Below are 20,057 nucleotides of genomic sequence, written 5' to 3' on the forward strand. Positions count from 1 at the left end.
TGTTTATCACATTATCTTTCATCTGCCTGCCTGGAAGAAAACCTGCTTGAGCTTCATGAATAAATTCTTGCATTATCTTTTTTAATCTTTTTGCATTATTCCAGAGTCTGTGTTCAACAATGATATCGGCCTATAGTTCTTCACTTGTGTTAAGTCAGAATCTTGCTTGGGGATAAGTGTAATAAAAGCTTCTTTCCACGTTTCCAGAATATCTTGTTGTTTCAAAATGTTGTTCATAACTTCTTTCATTGGTACCGTCAGGGTGTGCCTCAATTCTTTGTAATAACTATTTGTAAAACCATCTGGTCCTGGTGCCTTTCCTTTTTTCAATTCTATTATAATCTCTATTATTTCCTCATTCTCAATTGGGGCATTCAGTCTGTCTTTCTTTTCTGTCGGGATCTTTTGCACCTTTTTTTCTTTTAAATATCTATTTTCTTCATGTTATTCCTTTCTCTATTTCTATACAGATGATTATAAAAGTCCAAGAATCCTTTCCTAATACCTTTTGGATTTTCTATTTCTTCTCCATCCACAATGATTTTGTTAATTGTGTTTTGTTCTTTCCTTTTCTTAATTTGCCATGCAAGCCATTTACCTGATTTATTGGCGAACTCAAAGTTTCTTTGCCTTAACTTTTTGATATTCCATTCCACCTCTTTGTTTATTATCATTGCAAGCTGCGTTTGCAGGGCTTTGATGTTTTGTTTTATTTTTAAATTATTCGGTTTCTTAATTAATTTTTGTTCATTGTCCATTATTTGTCTTAAATTTTCCTTCTTTCCTTTCTCTCTGTTCTTATTTTTAATCGCATTCTGTTGGATGAAGAACCCTCTCATTACTGCCTTACTTGCATCCCAGACTGTACTCATCTTTGTGCCTTTGTTCATATTGTCCATGAAAAATTCTGTCAATTTTTTCCAGGCTTCTTGTATAATTTTTTGATCGTCCAGCAGATAGTCATTTAATCTCCACCTGAATGATCTTTCTTCATAGCTTTTAATTTCCAATTTTGTTGGGCTATGATCAGAAATTACTCTTGGCTGGATTTCTATTTGTGGAATTCTTGGAGTTAGCTCATTCGAGACCCAAATTTGATCTATTCTTGACATTGACTGATTTGGTTCCGAATAAAATGTAAACTGTTTCTCCAATGGGTGTCTTAGTCTCCAGACATCAATTAGATTACAATTTTTTGTCATGGAAAAGAAAGTCTTAGGTAGTTTTCCTTCTTTACTCACTTCTTTGTTTCTTAGTCTGTCCATTTCCATTGAAACAACTCCGTTCATATCGCCCATTAATATCACTTTTTGGTCCATATAATCAAAGAGTCTTTCTTCCAGATTTCTATAAAAATCAGTCTTGTTTCCATTAGGTGTGTAGATCCCGACAATTAGCGGTCCCTCTCCTTCCATGTACTCCGGCTTCCGGGAGAGAGCATCTGCTCTTACGTTTTCCTCTCCCGGCACGTATTGGATCTCGAAGGAAAACTCGGAGAACTCCTGTGCCCATCAAATCTGTCTCCGGTTGAGTACTCGCGCAGTCTTCCAGTATTCCGAGTTCTTGTGATCTGTACAAACCTGGATCTTGTGCTGCGCCCCTTTTAACAGATGTCTCCATCGGCGAAACGCTGCATAGATTGCAAGTGGTTCGCGGTAATACACCGTGTAGTTTTGCTCCGACTTGCTCAGCTTCCTCGAGAAAAAGGCACACGGCCTCCAGCCCTGCTAAGCCCCTGGCTGCAAAAGTACCGCTCCAATGGCTCGGTCTGACGCATCGGTCTCCAGCCTCATGGGCTTCTCCAGATCAACGTGCAGGAGCTGCTCTTCCGAAGCGAACGCCTTCTTCAGTCTTTCAAAGGATTGCTGGGCACTTTCTGTCCAGGCAAACGTCTTCTTGCTACTGAGACAATCTGTGATGGGCGCTGTCAAGTGGGCGAAGTTCTTTATGAACTTCCTGTAGAAGTTGCTGAACCCTAGGAACCTCTGCACGTCCTTCCGGGTTTTGGGGGCCTTCCATTCCAGCACCGCCTGCACCTTGCTTGGGTCCATAGCTAGGCCCTTGTCTGACAACTTGTACCCCAGAAACTCGACCTCTCTGGCGTGAAATTGGCATTTTTCCAGCTTGACCCACAACTGGTGCTTCTGCAGTCTCTTTAGCACTTCCCTGACGTGTCTGACATGTTGTTTCTCATTGTACGAATAGATTAAGACGTCGTCCAAAAAGGCCACGCAGTTCTTGTACAGCAGGGACCCCAACACATGGTGCATGAAAGCTTGAAAGCAGGCGGAGCCTGACTGTAACCCAAATGGCATAACTAAGTACTCAAAGGCCCCCAGGGGGGTGAACATGGTGGTTTTCCATTCGTCCCCCTCCCTCATCCTAATCAAATTGTACGCCCCCCTGAGGTCCAGCTTGGTAAAAAATTTCCCCTGCCTCACCCGTGTTAAAATGTCGTCAATCCTGGGCATTGGGAAGGTCACGGGTTCTGACACCAGGTTGACGCCCCGGTAGTCCACGACGAGCCTGGGCTGATTAGTATCCTTTCTGTCCACAAAGAACACTGGACTGCCCCCACGCCTTTGATTCTCTTATGAACCCACTCTTCAGGTTCTTGTCAATAAATTGCCGCAACTCCTGCATCTCCCTGTCAGACATGGCATACAGCTTACCCACCGGCAGCTGAGCCCCTGGGAGTAAGTTGATTTGGCAGTCAAAGGGCCTATGGGGTGGTAGTCTATCCGCCTCCTTCTCGCTGAAGACTTCCTTCAGGTCAGCATATTGTGGTGGCACCTCCCCTTTTGGCTCCACAGCCAGCCAAGCCACCCTGGCCACTGTCATCCTTGGGTTCTCCCCCCCCAGACAGTGTTCCAAGCAGTAAGCTGACCCAAAGGTGACTGACCGCTGATGCCATGACACTACTGGATCATGCAGTGCCAGACAGCTCATCCCCAGTATTATTGGGGGTCCTGCCAGTGTGGCTACGTGAAAGGCAATGGTCTCCGTGTGCCTGGAAACCCTCATTCTCATTGGTGGGGTCTGGTGTGTCACTTCCCCTCCCAGAAGTTCCCTGCCATCGATGGTGGTCACTTGCAAGGGAAAAACCAGGGGCAGCAGGTGGAGTTGGTGCTCTAGAGCGAAGTCCCTGCTGAAGAAATTGCAGGAGCTGCCTGAATCCAGCAGCCCCTCCACCTTGACTGGGTGCCCATTCGGGAGTTCTAGCACCACTTCTATGGCTATAGCTGCCCTGTGAGGGTCAGGCTGGGGCACTTCTATTGGTTGCTGGCCTGGCTGCTGCCCCCGCTGGTTGGCAGTCAGGTGTTGTCATTTCCCTGCGCCTGCCCTTCCACCCCCTTCTCCTCACAGCCAGCCGCTCCCGCCATCCCTTGCCAGGCCTTTCTTTGAGGGCAGACCCTGGCAAAATGTCCTGGCCGTTGGCAGAGGAAACACTTCTTGGTGGTTTTCCAATCCTTTCCCTCCCTCTTGCGACCTTCACTGGAGCTTGAAACCTCGCGCACGCCATCTATTTCCATTGGCTCAGCCGCCTGGGAAAGCTGTCTCGGTATTTCAGGAATGCAGTAGTCATGGTAACGTTCCCCTCTCACTTCGCGTTTCTCCTGAGCCCGCGCTTCCTGCCGCACTCCAATCGCAAGCACAGCCTTGGTCAGCTGATCCATCGACTGTGGGCGGGGCGTGTGGGACAGCTCGTCCTTCACAGTTGGGGACAACCCCTCCTCAAACAACATTTGAATAGGTTCAGAGTCCAGATCCCACCCGAGCCGGTGGATCAACATCGCAAAGAGTGACCAGTAGTCTCTAACTGATTGGCTCCCCTGCTTGCACCCCATCAATTCCCGTCGAGTCACACTTTGCTCCACTTCACTGGAATACATCGCATTCATCGCTTGGAAAAATTTCCTAAGGTCCTTCAAGGCAGCATTTTGCGTCGCCATTAGGGGCCTGATCCATTCCCGTGCCCCATCCTCTAGATGCCCCACAATATAGGCTACCCTTTCCCCATCATCAGCGTACTCTATTTCCGTTCGGACCGCGTTGTAGTCCTGGGGCTTCCCCCCAAACTTGTGTACCAGCCCCGGTACCTTCCTTGCGATGGGGGTGGGTCTGACCTGTGCATCCTGAGTCCGTCTTTCATCCAGCCGCGCCGTCAGGAGAGCCACATGCTGTTCCAAATCTCGGTTCCTCTCTACCAGATTTTGCACTCCAGCTGCTTGCTCCGTCTCTACAGCTTCTCTGGTTTGGCTCATTATGCTGCCTCCCTGTAGCTGCGCACAAGCAACGTCGGGGACTGACGGATTGCTGTAATGGTTATAGGGGTTGCTCGTGCGTAAGTTGCCGCCACTCCTGGCTAGGTTACCTGGTTTAACCCTTTCTGTTATGTAGTGAAGTTTCACCCTGGGCCAGCAGGGGGATACTGTAGATAGTTTTCACTCAGGTCAACGTCAGTTATTTTAGGCGGGAAACTCTGGGTTGTTGTTGCTACAATGTTGACAGCTGGCTGCCTATAAAAGCAGGCCGGCTGAGCTGTTTGCTGTTCAGTTCTGTCCAGCTTACAAGTAAAGAGCTGCTCTGGAGAAATCGTTGTGTCGTCTGCTATGTTCGCCCACAACTTAACAGTGGCGACGAGGATGGGATAGATGGACATCAGAGCACAGCCAGATGCAGCCACCTCTGAGCGGAGCTGAATCACTGAGCTGAATCACTGAGCAAAATCACTGAACAGAACCAATTCAGAGGTGATTGTTCTGGCTGGAGCACGGTGTTCCATCCATCGCCCTTCACGCCGGCATCGGAATCATGGCTTCACTTGTGCCTCTACCGCCGTTTGCGCCAGCCTCTGAATCATGGAACTCCTACCTCGCTCGGTTCGACTGCTACCTCCAAGCCAACGAGCTGACACAAGTATCACAGGAGCATAAGCGGGGCCTATTCCTCAGCCTCTGTGGGCCTGAGGTGTTTGAGACGGCCCGAGCATTGGTTGCGCCTGAAGCAGTCCAGGCAACACCATGGGACACGATCCAAGAGAAGCTCCGCAACCACTACGCCCCAAAGCTGTCCAAGATTGCTGCCTGCCATGCGTTCTACCACCAGAACCAGGCAGAGGGGGAGGCAATCAACAACTACACCACTGCCCTGCGACAGGCTGCAATGCACCTCGAGTTCCGAGACTTAGACGATGCCCTGATGGATCGAATTGTCTGCGGGGTCCGGGACATCCATCTGCAACGGCGTCTCCTCGCCAAGCCAAACCTCATGCTACAGAAAGCCATTGAGGAGGCTGTGGCCTCAGAAGCTGCTGAACGCTCCGCCCAGGAGATCTGCAAGTCCAGCAGCCCACGTCTTGCTAGGAAGCCAGTTCCAGTGCCTCATGAAGAGGCCAGCAGTGATGAGGCATCCTCCAGTGAAGACGATGACGTACACCAGACAAAGCGGGAGCGCAGGAAGTTCCAACAGATGTCCAAGGGCCAACCGGAATGTGCCGGCTGCGGAGGCAACCATTCCCGTGCCAAGTGTTGATTCAGAGACGCCATCTGTAGGAAGTGTTCCAGAAGGGGCCACATCGCTAAGGTCTGCCAATCGGCTCCGTCTGATACCCCCCCTTCACCGACTCGCAAGTCCAAGTCTTCACTCCAGTCTGCCAAGGAAAGCTGTTTCGCTCTCACCAACTGCCGCTGCCCGTCTGGAACCACGATTGGCCAAACCGACTCGCCTACGCGACGCAAGCTGAACGTCACGGTGCTCATTGAAGGAGCTCCATGTGACAGGGAGATCGACACCGGGTCTGCCCTGCGCATCGTGTCTTGGAGCACCATCAAAAGACTGGTACCCAGAGTGTCCAAAAGGCAACTTGACTCTCACCGCATACACTTGAGAGACTACCAGGGAAACGACATTCCCGTGGTAGGCGTTGGCCGGTTCCGGATCGCCTTCAAGGATTTTTCGGGCGTTGGTGGTGGTCGAAGGTCAGCGGCCAAGCCTCCTAGGGCTAGACTGGTTTGATGCCCTCGGCCTGGAAGTCACCGGCATCAACTGCATCTCTAACGCAGAGACTGAGGGTCTGGTCAAAGACTTTGCCGAGGTTTTTGACGGCACCTTGGGGCAATATACAGGTATGCCCATCTCCTTTAGCCTTGATCCACAAGTTGCCCCCATCAAGCTAAAGCCACGCCGGGTACCCTTTGCTCTCAAGGCTAAGGTGGACAAACAACTGGACAAGCTGATCGCCCAAGGAGTTTTGGAGCCGGTTGACCACGCCAAGTGGGAAACCCCCATCGTCACGCCTGTCAAGCCAGACTGGTCAGTGAGAATCTGCACTGACTACAAGTGCACGATCAACAAGGCACTTCAGCAGCACACTTATCCGGTTCCTGTTGTCCAACACCTGCTGCATTCCCTGGGTGAGGGTAAGGTCTTCACTAAGCTGGACCTTGCCCATGCCTATCAACAACTGCCCGTCGATGATGCCACTGCTGAAGCCCAGACGATCGTCACCCACCGAGGGGCATTCCATTGCCGCCGGTTGCAGTTTGGGGTGAGTGTGGCTCCTGGCATCTTCCAAAGCCTTATGGAGCGTCTCCTGCAAGGGCTTCCGGGCGTGGTACCATATTTTGATGACGTCTTGGTGTCCGCAGACTCACACCAGCAGCTGTTCGAGCGCCTCCGTGCCGTGCTGACCAGGTTCCAAGAGGCCAGGTAAAGAGGGAGAAGTACCAGATCATCGTTCCACAGGAAGAGTTCCTAGGGCTATCTTATCAACGCCTCCGGCCTTCATCCGACCCCATCCAAGATCTGCGCTATCCAGCAGGCCCCCATCCCAAAGAACAAGACGGAGTTGCAGGCATTCCTGGGGCTGCTGAACTTTTATAACATGTTCCTGCCCCACAAAGCCACAGTGGCTGCACCCGGACTTTGCCGTGGTCGAACCCCCAGGCTGTGCCAACACGCCACGGTCATTTGTTCCAGGAAACCCAGGAAGCCCATCTCATTTTTGACCACATCCAACTTACCCAGGTTCATGGTTCTTACATTCCAGGTTCCTATGCAATATTTTTCTTTACAGCGCTGGACTTTCCTTTCGCTTCCAGGCATATCCGCAACTGAACATCCTTTCGGCTTTGGCCCAGCCGCTTCATCAGCTCTGAATCTACTTGTACTTGTCCTCCGCTCTTCCTCAGTTGCATGTTGGATGCCTTCCGACCTGAGGGGCTCATCTTCCAGCGTCATAACTTTTATATGCCTGTTGTCTTTGTCCATGGAGTTTTCTTGGCAGAGATACTGGAGTGGCTTGCCGGTTCCTGCTCCAGGTGGATCACGTTTGGTCAAAACTCTCCACTATGACCTGTCCATCTTGGGTGGCCCTGCATGGCATAGCTCATAGCTTCTCTGAGTAATTCCCTTTGCCACGGCAAGGCAGTGATCCATGCAGGGGCTTTCTTTACATTTCCAACAAGTTTTTGATCCCTTTTTATACATTTTGACCACTTTCTCTGGTCTTATATACCATCTATACATCATTTTCATATAATTCTCTTTCAATAAGATACAATCTGTAAATTTTAGGTTCACCTTCTACATCTTTTCCCAATCTTTAAGTTGTATATTATGACCTAAATCCTGAGCCCACTTTATTTGTGCTGACTTCACCATTTCATCTAACTTTTCCCTATAAAGTAAAAGATTGTACGTTTTTTAAAATAATTTTGTATCACTCTCAACTATCTCTTTTTGAAAGTTTGAAACTGTATAGCTAAAACCTTTCTTATTGTCTTCATTTAACTGTCTATGATGTAACCAGCTTTGTAAAAAGGTCTTCAATTCCTCATATCCTTTCAATCTTAACCCTTTTCCTGCCTCTATTAATAATTCTCTATATGTTGGCCAATTTCTTCCCTTACTAAGTGGTTTTAGTGCTAATGCTTCCACCGGCGAGAGCCACCATGGGGTTTTTGGTTCTAGAAAGTCTTTATATTTATTCCAAACTTTTATAAGCGTTTTTCTTTTTATATGATTATGAAAACCTTTATGTTTTTTTATCTTTTTCGTACCATAAATATGAATGCCTGTTATACAGAGATTCTAAATCCTTGGTATAGATCCAAATTCTGTTCTTTTCCTCCCAAGAGGGTCTCAGTAAAAAGACCTTGTAAGCTAAATTAAATGTAAAATGTTGCTCATACTGGGGCTTGATCCTAAAAAGATATCTCATCAATGATATTTGGTTAGCTCTTAAATATCTTGAGTGACTCTTACTAGCTCAGCTTGTCTTTGATGGATTTGAAAAGACACTTTTTTTTCTCCCCTGTAACAATCATTATGAAGTGCTCTCTGTGTTCACAGAACATAAGCCAATAACCCTCCAGACAAGCCAGTGAAGTAGTGAAAGCCTTTTCTCTTGACCAGGTTATCTTTTAGGAAGATAGGCTGAGCAGAGTCTAGTTCAAGTCCTGGGCTTGGACTGTATACAATAGCCCAGCTGGACATCATAAGAAGAGGAGGATGCTGCATGTTGTGTGGCATTGTTTAGATGGAAATCCTTTAGAAGCAAAAACCTCAAATCACCGAGACTAAGGAGGAGGTTCCTTGCAGACACTTGCATTCCCTAGACTAGGTGTTTGGTTGGAAAGCAGGCAGGTGCAGACTGGAGATTAGGAAGGCAGTGCCCTGTTTGCACTAGTAGACCAGGCTCTGCTGGGACTTGTCCCTCCTGATCTGGTGCAAAGTAGTCTGAGGACCCAAAGCTGGGGAAGCCTGGTCTGCATAGACCAGCAGAATCTCTTCAGAGTTTCTCCTAGCCCTGCTTGGCTGAATCTGGTAAGGATTTTGTTTCCCCCTTGCCCTGACATGCTAGCTAATACTTCAACCACGTCCCCAGTTGCCATTGTAGCTTGAGCTGCAAACAGCTACACACAGGATCATGCTCAGAACTTGACCTCACAGCTTGCAAACTTGCATTTTTATGCTGTTAAAACACATTCTTGCTTTTATTTCGCAGAAAATTATCTTTAGGCATAAAAAGAGCAAAATAGCCTGTAACTGACTGTAATCAATCAATTATAAGTACCACTGCAATCGGACCAGTCTTACTGGACGCAGATGTAGCTTGTCTGATCCATGACATGAAAACCCTTTGAGAGCCCAAGCCTGAACAAAAGTTCAAGACCCTCTGATAGTTGAAAAATGCATTAACTGCTTGTGATGAAGCTGTTTTCCTCTTAATTGTTCACTTATCCATCCAACTACCAGTTGGAGAGAAAGGGTGGGCTCCCACAGGCTCTTCTGCTTCTGTCCCTGCCTGCTTTTTTAAGCAAGAAAGGAAAAGAACACTCAGACCACAGCACGAAAGAAAGGCCATTTGCATTTGAACTTGAGAGATTTCCTCCCCCCCATCCTTGCATATTGTGGGCACACTGATTCTGGATTAGTTGGCAACCCTACAGCTTTCCCCAAACTACATACAGTATCTGGGTATCCTCATACATTTAGGTGAGAGGGGGAGGTGATTTAATCAAAGCCAGCATATAGAGGGGGAGATAGGGTTGGGGCAAATTTTCCAGCTGCCCGTAGAGAGAGCTTGCAGTGATGAGAACACCCCCCCCCCCCCGCTTCCTAGCTGCCTTTTCTCATCCAAGTCTCATGTTGCTATCTTGTTTTAAGAGTCTGTTACTTCTATTACAGCCCCCCTTTTGTCTCTCTACTTTTGAAAGCCAGAAGCCTGCCCATTTATCTGGGCTTTGTTTTTGTTTTCTAAATCAGGCAGGTGTTTTTACTGCAAATTTTAAGTCTCAGCCACACTGATCTCCCTGCTCTTTTCATAATTTCTTCTAGGCTGGGGAATTTTCCAATTACCCACCCACCTATCTCTCAATGAGGGATATAGTGATGGGATGGGGGAAGTCGTGGGACAGCCCCTTACTTGAGGCCCCCCTTTCTCCCCTCTCACAGCCATGCTGGAAGTTTGGCAGCTGTCTTTTTGCTCCTTCTGGGCTGGTCTTGGCAAACCTGCCTATTCTTTCTCCTTCTCTCCTCAGCTGTAGAAAGGAAAGGGAGGGGGGAAAGCTGTTTCGTTCCCTCAACACAGGTATTGTAAGGCTTAAAGTTTTTAACCATCAATCCTTGGTTGCTTATAGCAGCCACATTTGGTAAGGGATTCTAATCATTCAAATTCAAGGGATCTAGTAATTCCAGATTCTGCTGGTTTTGGTGGGTATTCCCCTTCTACCTTTTAACTGCTTGCTGGCCTTTTTCTTCAGCTTTGCAGGATTAATTTGAGAGGATTCATGGAACTTTTCTGCAGGACTTCTTCTAGTCTTCAAGAAATACCTATGCTATGCTAGCCTCATTTTTTCAATTTTTATTAAACTTTTTCTACATGTACCTTTCCAACAATTTTAATGCAGCTTATAAAGACAATAGCTGTCTCAAAAATGTGGGTCATCATTTCTTTTCCTTTGCTTTTCCTGTGGTCATAGTGGAACTTTCAGCCACTTCCTTATTTATGGACAAAATGACAAGAGGTCAGGATTCATAAATTTTGATTATTTCGGCCATGAGCAAATTAAATTCTTGCCCTCTTTATGCACAGAGAAATGCCCAAAAGCTCATAAGATTTCATTTCGGCCAAGAGAAGACTAAACTCCCTGTCCCTCTTATGTACAAGAAACGGCAAAGGCCTGTAAAATTTCATCTTCATTTTTTTCAATAATTCTTGCCTTTTACTTCAGCAAAAATTTTGCCCCCTTATTTACAGGTTCAGAATGTTTTCAGGCTTATTTATCCTAATCATGAATTGTATGGGCTTAGACTTTAAATTGGGCTTTAAGCTTAATAGCATTTCAGATAGTGAACGGTAGTGAACCAGGTCAGCATTGTCCTCCTCTCACTATCCTTCTCTCAACTTGCATATACCTTCTGGGTATATGCATATACCAGCTGACTTATTCATCTCAGCAACCTTCAATTCAACAAGCCCTTATTACTTTTGCCTTCTTGAAACACATTATCTCCCCTTTCCTGCTTCCTTCTCTTCAGTCTCCTACCTCAACACCTTCCTGCCTTTTGCAACTCCAATACTGCCTGTCCACAAGAATGAACATCCTTTACACAGACTCGAAAAATGGGGCTTATAGGGAAAAGTGGCATCTATCCTTTGTTGAAATTTTGCAATTTATGGTGGCATTAATTTTTCTACCAATTTTGGACTTTCTGAATGAGGCAATCCCTTTTTCATTGCCATGAATTGAGCATAGGGGGAAGGATTCTCTCCTCCAGTACCAAAGAGGATTGACTCCCCCCCCCTTAGCTCTTTGAGGGCTTATTTAGCATTACCAATTATTTGCAAGCCAAATTAATTTGCATCCTGCCTTTCAAGCCAATTTAAGAGCAATTCCATGCAATAAATCAATATGATTTTAAAACATGACTTTTAAAATGAAAAACCCACATCAAATTCAACAATTATTTGAACAATAGGGAATAACATTATCTTTCAACATGTAGCGGAATAAAACAGAAATCCCTTCTTCAGCAAACTTCAATGCATAAGCAGATATTGGAAGATGGTAAAAGAAGAAGACAAATTCTGCTCCACCAACCACAGGCACTTTTACTCTGCATTTTGCTTAATAAAGTATGTTTCACCTCTCAGATATTCTTATCATCCTCACACAATTTTTCAGCATGCTCTTTACAGGTCCCTGTTGACCTGTACAACCTTTACCAGTAACCTAAGGGCATACGCTTCTCACGGGCCCTGTTGCTGTGATCCTGAGTTGCCCTTGGAAGCTTGATCAAGGCTTCCCTTCTCTGGGGTTACCCAGAGACCTATAACTAATACCGGTATTTGTTAAAACACTCAGATTCATACTGTTAAATTCACACACATACACACACACATTATACACACACATTATATGTAATTCCCTTTCTCCTGCTACTGCAGGGGCCCTTTGGACCTTACTCCTGTCATGGTATTTTTCCTGGAACCCGTTGGCTTTAAAGTGTGGCCTCCCAGCACCAGGAACGGGGAAGGATGACTCTCTTCGGAAATCCCCGAGTGCGCACTTGAGTCAGGATTCGCTTCCTCAGCTAATAAGAATGATGCCAAATAAAATAAATTCAGATACAATCAATGAGACGATATACCAAAACAAAACAATAATACTTCACCAAAGAAGTCTGAGAGGGTACCTAGGCTACAAATGGTTCAGCTTTCACTAAGTAGTGTAATTAGCTGATACTGTTAGTTAGTACAAAGTTGCATGATAAAGACCTCCAGCAGGTGAATTAGATGACACCTAGATTTCAAGGTACAGCACCTAATACACACAACACCAGCAATACAGATAACAGCAACACTTACAACTGCAAACCCAAACCTGGAATTACATAAAACAATTTAGGTCTAGTTCAGTGTTTAAACCTTTGGGGTGTAAGGATTTAAAAAAGGAAAATCAACCTGGCTTCTTGCTGATGTAACAGTTTGACAAAGTCCCTCCTTGTCCCAGGTTTAACTTTTGTGCTAGCAATATCCTGGCCACAGTTGTAGCATACATGAAAAGTTTTTTCTTTTCTTTTGGCAAATCTTGACCTGAAATGCCTAGCAAAAAAGCATCTGGATTTTTCACAAAGGTTATCTTAAATATTTTTTTCAATTCATTAGAAATTATTTCCCAGTACTTTTAAATTAATTTACAATTCCACCACATATGAAAGAATGTACCCTCTTTTTCTTTACATTTCCAACACTTATTGGAGCCTGTATTGAACATTTTTGCCATCTTCACAGGTGTAATATACCATCTATACATCATTTTCATATAATTCTCTTTTAGCAGTACATAGTGATTTTTAAATTCACTTTCCATAACTTTTTCCAGTCTTCCATTTGTATGTTGTGTCCTATATCTTGTGCCCCACTTAATCATTACACTTTTCACCTCCTCATCTTTAGTTTCCTATTCTAATAATAAATTATACATTTTCTTTAGGAGTTTGGTGTTCTCATCTATAATTTCTCTTTTGAATCTAGCTTCTTTTAAAATCTCATTTATTTGATGATGTTGCAGCCAATCATAAACATAATCTTTTATTTCATTAAACTCCTTGAGTTTTAATTTCCCTTCTCTCTCTTCTAGTAGATCCCTATGTGTAGGCCAGTCTCTTTCCCTATTTAATCTTTTTAATTGGGATACCAACCATTGAGTCTTTTGTTCTAATAGATATTTCCCCCATACTTTTAAGAGTGTTTTCCTAATTGTGTGGTTATGAAACCCTTTATGTACCTTCCCTTTATTATACCATAGATATGCATGCCATCCAAATCTGTTATCATGTCCTTCCAGATCTAACAAATCTATATTTTCTAATTTGATCCAATCCCAGAGCCAAGTAACACAAACCACTTCATAATAAAGTTTAAAATCTGGAAGGAAGAATCCTGCTCTGTATATTTTATACTTGGTTGCTTCCCTTTCCAGATGAATTTTGAAACATCTTTTTGCCATTTTTGAAAGCATATTGTGCTACTTATAACTGGAATTGTCTGGAATAGAAACAACATTTTTGGCAATGTGTTCATCTTGATTGCCGCAATTCTTCCCAATAATGATAAATTTATCCTACTCCATACTTCTAGATTCCTTTTTATTCCATTCCAGATTTTTTCATAATTATCTTTATAAATATTAATTGAAATTACTTCTAATGGAGATACCCACCAAAGGGGGGGGGCTCTTTTCAAGTTTGTCTAGATTATGATGGAGCACCAATTGGTAGAACAGTGTGATAGATGGGTTGGAATTAGGTGGAACGAAGTAAGATTTGTGTTTAAACTGCTGTAACAGCTGATCATTAGATCCAATTGAAACAACATGCAAACGTAATAGGCTCTATAATAACAATTGCAGAGTCATTTACTTGAAACTACTAGGGACATAACATATTAAAATGTAGCTTATTTGAAGCGGGGACCCCTCCAAAAACCGCAGGCGAGTAAAGCCTGCGACCATGTGACTCGGCAGGCACCTTTGCGCCCCCCCCCCCCCCCGTTTGGCAAAGGGGCTTAGTAAAAAGCTCCGGAACGAGACGGGGGTGCGTGGCGCGGTGCTGAGAGTTAATCGCTACTTCTGCGGAGTGAAGCTGTACAGCTGATGCCAGAGAGCGCTGACCTTTTTCCTTTGAAAATTCGGCTTCTAAACTACAACCCGTGAGTAAGATCTTCTTAAAAGTGGGAGATCAAAGGATTTGCTCCCTTTGATCGATGCAACGAACTTGAATTTGGTACAGAAGCGGGAAGGCGCAAAAAGGAAGTCCGTCTTCCGGTTTTGTAAATAGGACTAAAGCAAAGACTTTTGAAGCTAAGAACTGGGAAAGTTGAGCTAAAAGGAGCTAAATTTTAATGTCTAAAATAAGTACCCCCCCTAAGAGTGGGGGGGGGAGGAGAAGAAACCTCTTGACTAAAGGAAAAAGGGAGAGGAAAAAATAAAAAGACCACCGCCTAATCCCTGATATTGGACTGCCAGAGACAGCAGGGAAAGTTCTGCACCACTTAGAGACATTGTTATTATATGTGATCACTCTGTAACTGAACTGACAATATTGAAGGACCCCCTTTGCAACTGTTGTTTTTGACTGAAGGATACTATTGCTTATAGAAACAAGTTATTTTGAAAAGAACATTGTTGCCAAGGAGCCCCCCTAGAGGAGGCCTGTGATATAACTGGGGATTTTCCATTACAGCTGGCTAGGAAATTTTCCCATTACAAAAGAATCTGAACCGTGAGAGTGACCTTGAGTTCTAAAGATAAAGTGATGGATCAGCTTCAACCTCAGGAAAAATCCCAGGAAAAACCCTCAGATAAAAACTAGGCTGCAGCAACGAAGACAATCAGTAGTAGCCCCACCTGTTTTAGAAAAAGAAGAAATTGGACAGCCTGGAGCAAAAGGTGGGAGCTCTGAAGAGACATTAAATGCATCATTAGATAAAATATTTGGAGCTTTGGAAAAATTGTCAGCTAAAATCGATTTAAACACTACAACTATCAGCTCCAACACACAGGTCATTGATTGGTTGTTGCAGGAATCTAAATTGACAAGAAAAATTGCCGAGGAAGCAAAAGAGAAGGCGCTGGCAGTAGAAGAAAGGATACAGCCAATTAATAAACAACTTGAGGACCACAAGGCGCAATTGTCCTTGATTGAACTTAGAGACAAACAGACCAATTTAAGGATCAATGCGGTGCCAGAATCAGAAGAAAATAATCTAAGTGAATTTCTGACAGGAATTTGAAGAATTCTGGGGCCTAGATCAAAACAAAAATTTCAAGATAGTGACTGCCTTCAGACTTGGCAAAGGCGGCAAAGGGGGAAGGAAAAACAGGGTAAGAGACTGTCTGATTACACTTAGATCTAAAGAAGAGAGGGATAAAATATTGAGCCTCCATTACCAGAAATCATTGGAGATAGAGGATTCAAGGATCGAAATTTTTAAAGATATTCCAAAACACCTATTGGACCTTAGAGCCAAATACGGAGACCTAGTGTATCTGTTAAGAAGAAACAGTATCATCTTTAGGTGGGAATTCCCTCAGGGCCTGTCTTTCACCTATAAAGGGAAAAAGGTGAAGATAAGATCAGAGGAGGACAAAGAGAGATTTCTGAAAGACCACGAGGAAAATCTACAAAAAGAGGCAGAGGAAAAAGAACTGAAGATACCAAGATCAGGAGTTTTGGACCCAGGGAAGCTACCATTGGGGTTGGATAAACCAGAGAAAGTGATACCACCCACAGACCAAGAACAACTGTTGGGAGCTGTTGGAGGGAATACAGAATAATCTACACAATGTCTCTGCAGGCACTAAGCTGGAATATCCGAGGTTTGAATTCCCCAGACAAGAGGAAAAGAATCTTTCATGTATTGAAAAAGGAAAAATTGGACTTGCTTTGCTTGCAAGAAACCCATGTGACCAGAATACATAGGAAAGTATTAATTAACAAAAGATTAGGCCAAGAATTTATCTCATCAGATAAAGTTAAAAAGAGAGGAGTCGTGATCTATGCAAAAGAAAGCTTATCACCAAAATTCATTTTTAAAGACGATCAAGGAAGATTTGTGGCAATTGAGATACAATTTCAAGGAGAAAGACTCTTGATAGTAGGGGTTTATGCACCAAATGAGGGGAAATCAGAATTTTTTAAGAAACTGCACGAGACATTGTTGGACTTTATGGATTGCAATATAATCATGCTCGGAGAAATGAATGGAGTGGTATCGACAAATATGGATAAGTCAGAAAGACAGGTGGTGACAAAAGATGGAAGACTACCGAAAACTTTTTTTGAAATGACAGACAATATGGACTTAATTGACATTTGGAGAACTAAGAACCCCCTAGGTAGAGAGGGGACTTTCTTTTCTGAAGCCCAAAAGACTTGGACAAGAATTGACCAAATCTGGATAACCAGAGGAATGACTCCCAAGATCCGAAAGGTGGAAATCTGCCCAAAAACTTGCTCCGACCATAATCCTGTAAAAATGGAAATGAAATTAACACCGACTGGTTCCTTCAGATGGAGGATGAATGACACCTTGTTTAGAGATATAGAAATTACCAAGAAGGCCCAAAAAATTATGAAAGACTATTTCGAGATAAATTTGAAGACTTCTGTGGAAAAAAGAGTAATCTGGGACGCAAGTAAAGCTGTAATGAGAGGGTTCCTGATACAGCAGAACGCAATAAAAAGGAGAACTCAAGAGGAGAAAAAAGAAAATATTCTGGAGAAGATAAGAGAAGGAGAGAAGAGGCTTAGAGCTAAACCTAAGTCACAAGAGATTCTGAGAGAAATCAAATTAAACCAAGTACAATATATGAAAATGATAAATCAAGATATTGAATGGAAGATTAAACAGATGAGAATAAAATTTAAGATACTTACGGATTCTAAAGATAGAGGGGGGTTTGCCCTGCCGGACCTTAAACTTTATTATGAATCAGCAGCTTTCTGCTGGCTGAAGGAATGGCTACTTCTGGAAAATACAGATGTGTTAGATCTTGAAGGGTATGACAATGTATTTGGGTGGCATGCATATCTGTGGTATGGCAAGGTAAAAGCGCATAAGGCATTTTTTTAAAAGAAAATTTATTAAGGTTTTTTAAATACAAATGCATAAATAATAACCAACTTCATTTGCATAACATATTTTCATCACTTATTTGGACTCCCTCACGTCTCCCGCTCCCACTTACATCATAAATAAGTTTTTTTCAAACAAATTATCATCTTGTTTAGAATCTTATATCCGTTCATTTTAATACAATCTAACAGTTCTCCAGAAAGAAAAATATGTAATCTTCTTAATCTCACTTGTCGTCAAGTTCAAATCTAATTTAGTGGTGGACAGTTATTTATGATCTAGCATCCTTCTTAACATTCAACCAAATTACAATGTTTTTGTAAATAAATCTTAAATTTCTTCCAGTCTTCTTCAACCCTCTCTTCTCCCAGGTCTCGGATTCTGCCAGTCATCTCAGCTAGTTGCATATAGTCCATCAGCTGCATCTGCCACTCTTCCAGTGTGGGTAGATCTTGAGTTTTCCAATTCTTAGCGATAAGTATCCTTGCTGCTGTAGTTGCATACATAAAAAAAGTTCGGTCCTTCTTTAACACATTCTGGCCGACAATGCCCAGAAGGAAGGCCTCTGGTTTCTTGGTAAAGGTATACTTAAATACCTTTTTCAACTCATTATATATCATTTCCCAGAAGGCCTTCACTTTAGGGCAAGTCCACCAGAGGTGAAAGAATGTTCCTTCATTTTCTTTACATTTCCAACATTTATTGTCAGACAAATGGTATATTTTGGCAAGTTTAACTGGGGTCATGTACCATCTATATATCATTTTCATTACATTTTCCTTCAGAGCATTACATGCAGTGAAGTTCAACCCCATGGTCCACAACCTTTCCCAGTCTTCAAACATAATGTTGTGCCCAATATCCTGTGCCCACTTTATCATAGCCGATTTAACCATTTCGTCTTGTGTATTCCATTTCAACAGCAAGTTATACATTCTTGAAAATACCTTAGTCTTAGGTTCTAACAGTTCTGTTTCCAACTTCGATTTCTCCACCTGGAACCCTAACTTTTTATCATTTTTGAAAACTTCTTTAATCTGAGCGTAATGTAACCAGTCTCGCACTTTATCCTTCATTTTCTCCAAACTCTGCAGTTTCCAATTGTCTCCATCTTTTTCTAGAATTTCCCAATACTTTGGCCATTTGGCCTCCATATTGGGTCTTTTTCGGGCCTTAGCTTCCAGAGGTGAAAGCCACCTTGGAGTTTTGTTTTCCAATAAGTCTTTATATTTTGTCCAGACATTAAACACAGCTTTCCTGACAATATGGTTCTTAAAGGCCTTATTGATCTTAACTTTGTCATACCATAAGTATGCATGCCATCCGAAAGCATTGTTGAAACCTTCCAAGTCCAGTACGTCAGTGTCTTCGAGAAGTAGCCAGTCTTTTAGCCAGCAGAAAGCTGCGGCTTCATAATACAATTTTAGGTCTGGCAGGGCAAAGCCCCCTCTTTCTTTTGCGTCAGTTAATATCTTAAACTTAATTCTGGGCTTTTTGCCCTGCCCGACAAACTTAGAGATATCTCTCTGCCACTTCCGGAAGCACTCCGTCTTGTCCACAATTTGTAATGTTTGAAACAAAAACAGCATTTTTGGCAATACATTCATCTTAATGGCAGCAATTCGGCCTAGTAAAGAAAGTTTTAATTTTGTCCAACTGTCCAGATCTCTCTTAATTTCAGACCAACATTTTTCATAATTGTCCTTAAATAGGCTCAAATTTTTTGCAGTTATGTTTACCCCTAGGTATTTCACTTTTTTAACCACAGTTAGTTCTGTCTCTCTCTGAAACCGTTCTGACTCTGACTCTGTCAAGTTTTTCCCCAACACCTTAGTTTTCTGTTTGTTTAATTTAAATCCCGCCACCCGACCAAAATCTTGAATCAGTTGTAATACTCTTTTCGTACTAGGTTCTGGCTCCTTCAAGGTCAAAACTAGGTTATCTGCAAAGGCTTTAAGTTTATATTGTTTCGCTCCGACCTGGATCCCTTCCACCAACCGGTCCCCTCTGATCATATTCAGGAGCACCTCCAGAACCGAAATAAATAACAACGGGGAAATCGGGCAACCTTGTCGTGTTCCTTTTTCAATTTTAAACTCTTCTGTAACCACATTGTTAACTATCAATTTTGCCTTTTGTTCTGAATATATTGCATCAATCCCATTCTCAAACCCCCGTCCCACTCCCATTTCTTTTAAGTTTCCCTTCATAAACTTCCAGGATATGTTGTCGAAGGCCTTCTCCGCGTCTATAAAAATTAAAACTGCTTTTGTGTTTATGTCTGTTTGTAGAAGTTCCAAAATGTCAATAATGTTCCTTGTATTAGCAAACCTGTGTCTGCCTGGGAGAAAGCCTGCCTGGTCTTTATGAATTACTTCATTTAAAACCTTCTTGAGTCTACTTGCCAAAACATCTGCAAATATTTTGTAATCCACATTTAAAAGGGAGATGGGACGGTAGTTCTTGAGTTGTGTCTTTTCAGTTTCCGATTTTGGTATCAATGTGATAAAAGCTTCCTTCCACGATTCCGGCGCCTTCTTCCCCTCCATAATTTCATTGCTGACCTCCATCAATGGTTGTATCAAATAGTCTTTCAATATCTTATAATACTTGGAGGTCAGCCCATCTGGTCCTGGGGATTTGCCCAGTTTCATGTTCTGAATAGCTTGTTCAATCTCTTGTCGTGTTATTTTACTGTTCAGAGTTAATCTATTTTCTTGTGACAATTTTGGTAATCCATTTTTTTCCAAAAATTGTTTAATCTCAGTCTCATCTTGCGGCCCTTGAGTATATAATTTTTTAAAATATCTCTGGAAACACTTTCTGATATCTGCGGGATTCTGAATACTTCTTCCTTCAATCTCTAAGTTTGTCACTGTATTTAATTTTTGTCTCCTCTTCAACTGCC

The sequence above is a fragment of the Podarcis melisellensis genome, assembly GCF_964234715.1.
Source record: "Podarcis melisellensis genome assembly, chromosome: W".
Lineage (NCBI taxonomy): Eukaryota > Metazoa > Chordata > Lepidosauria > Squamata > Lacertidae > Podarcis > Podarcis melisellensis.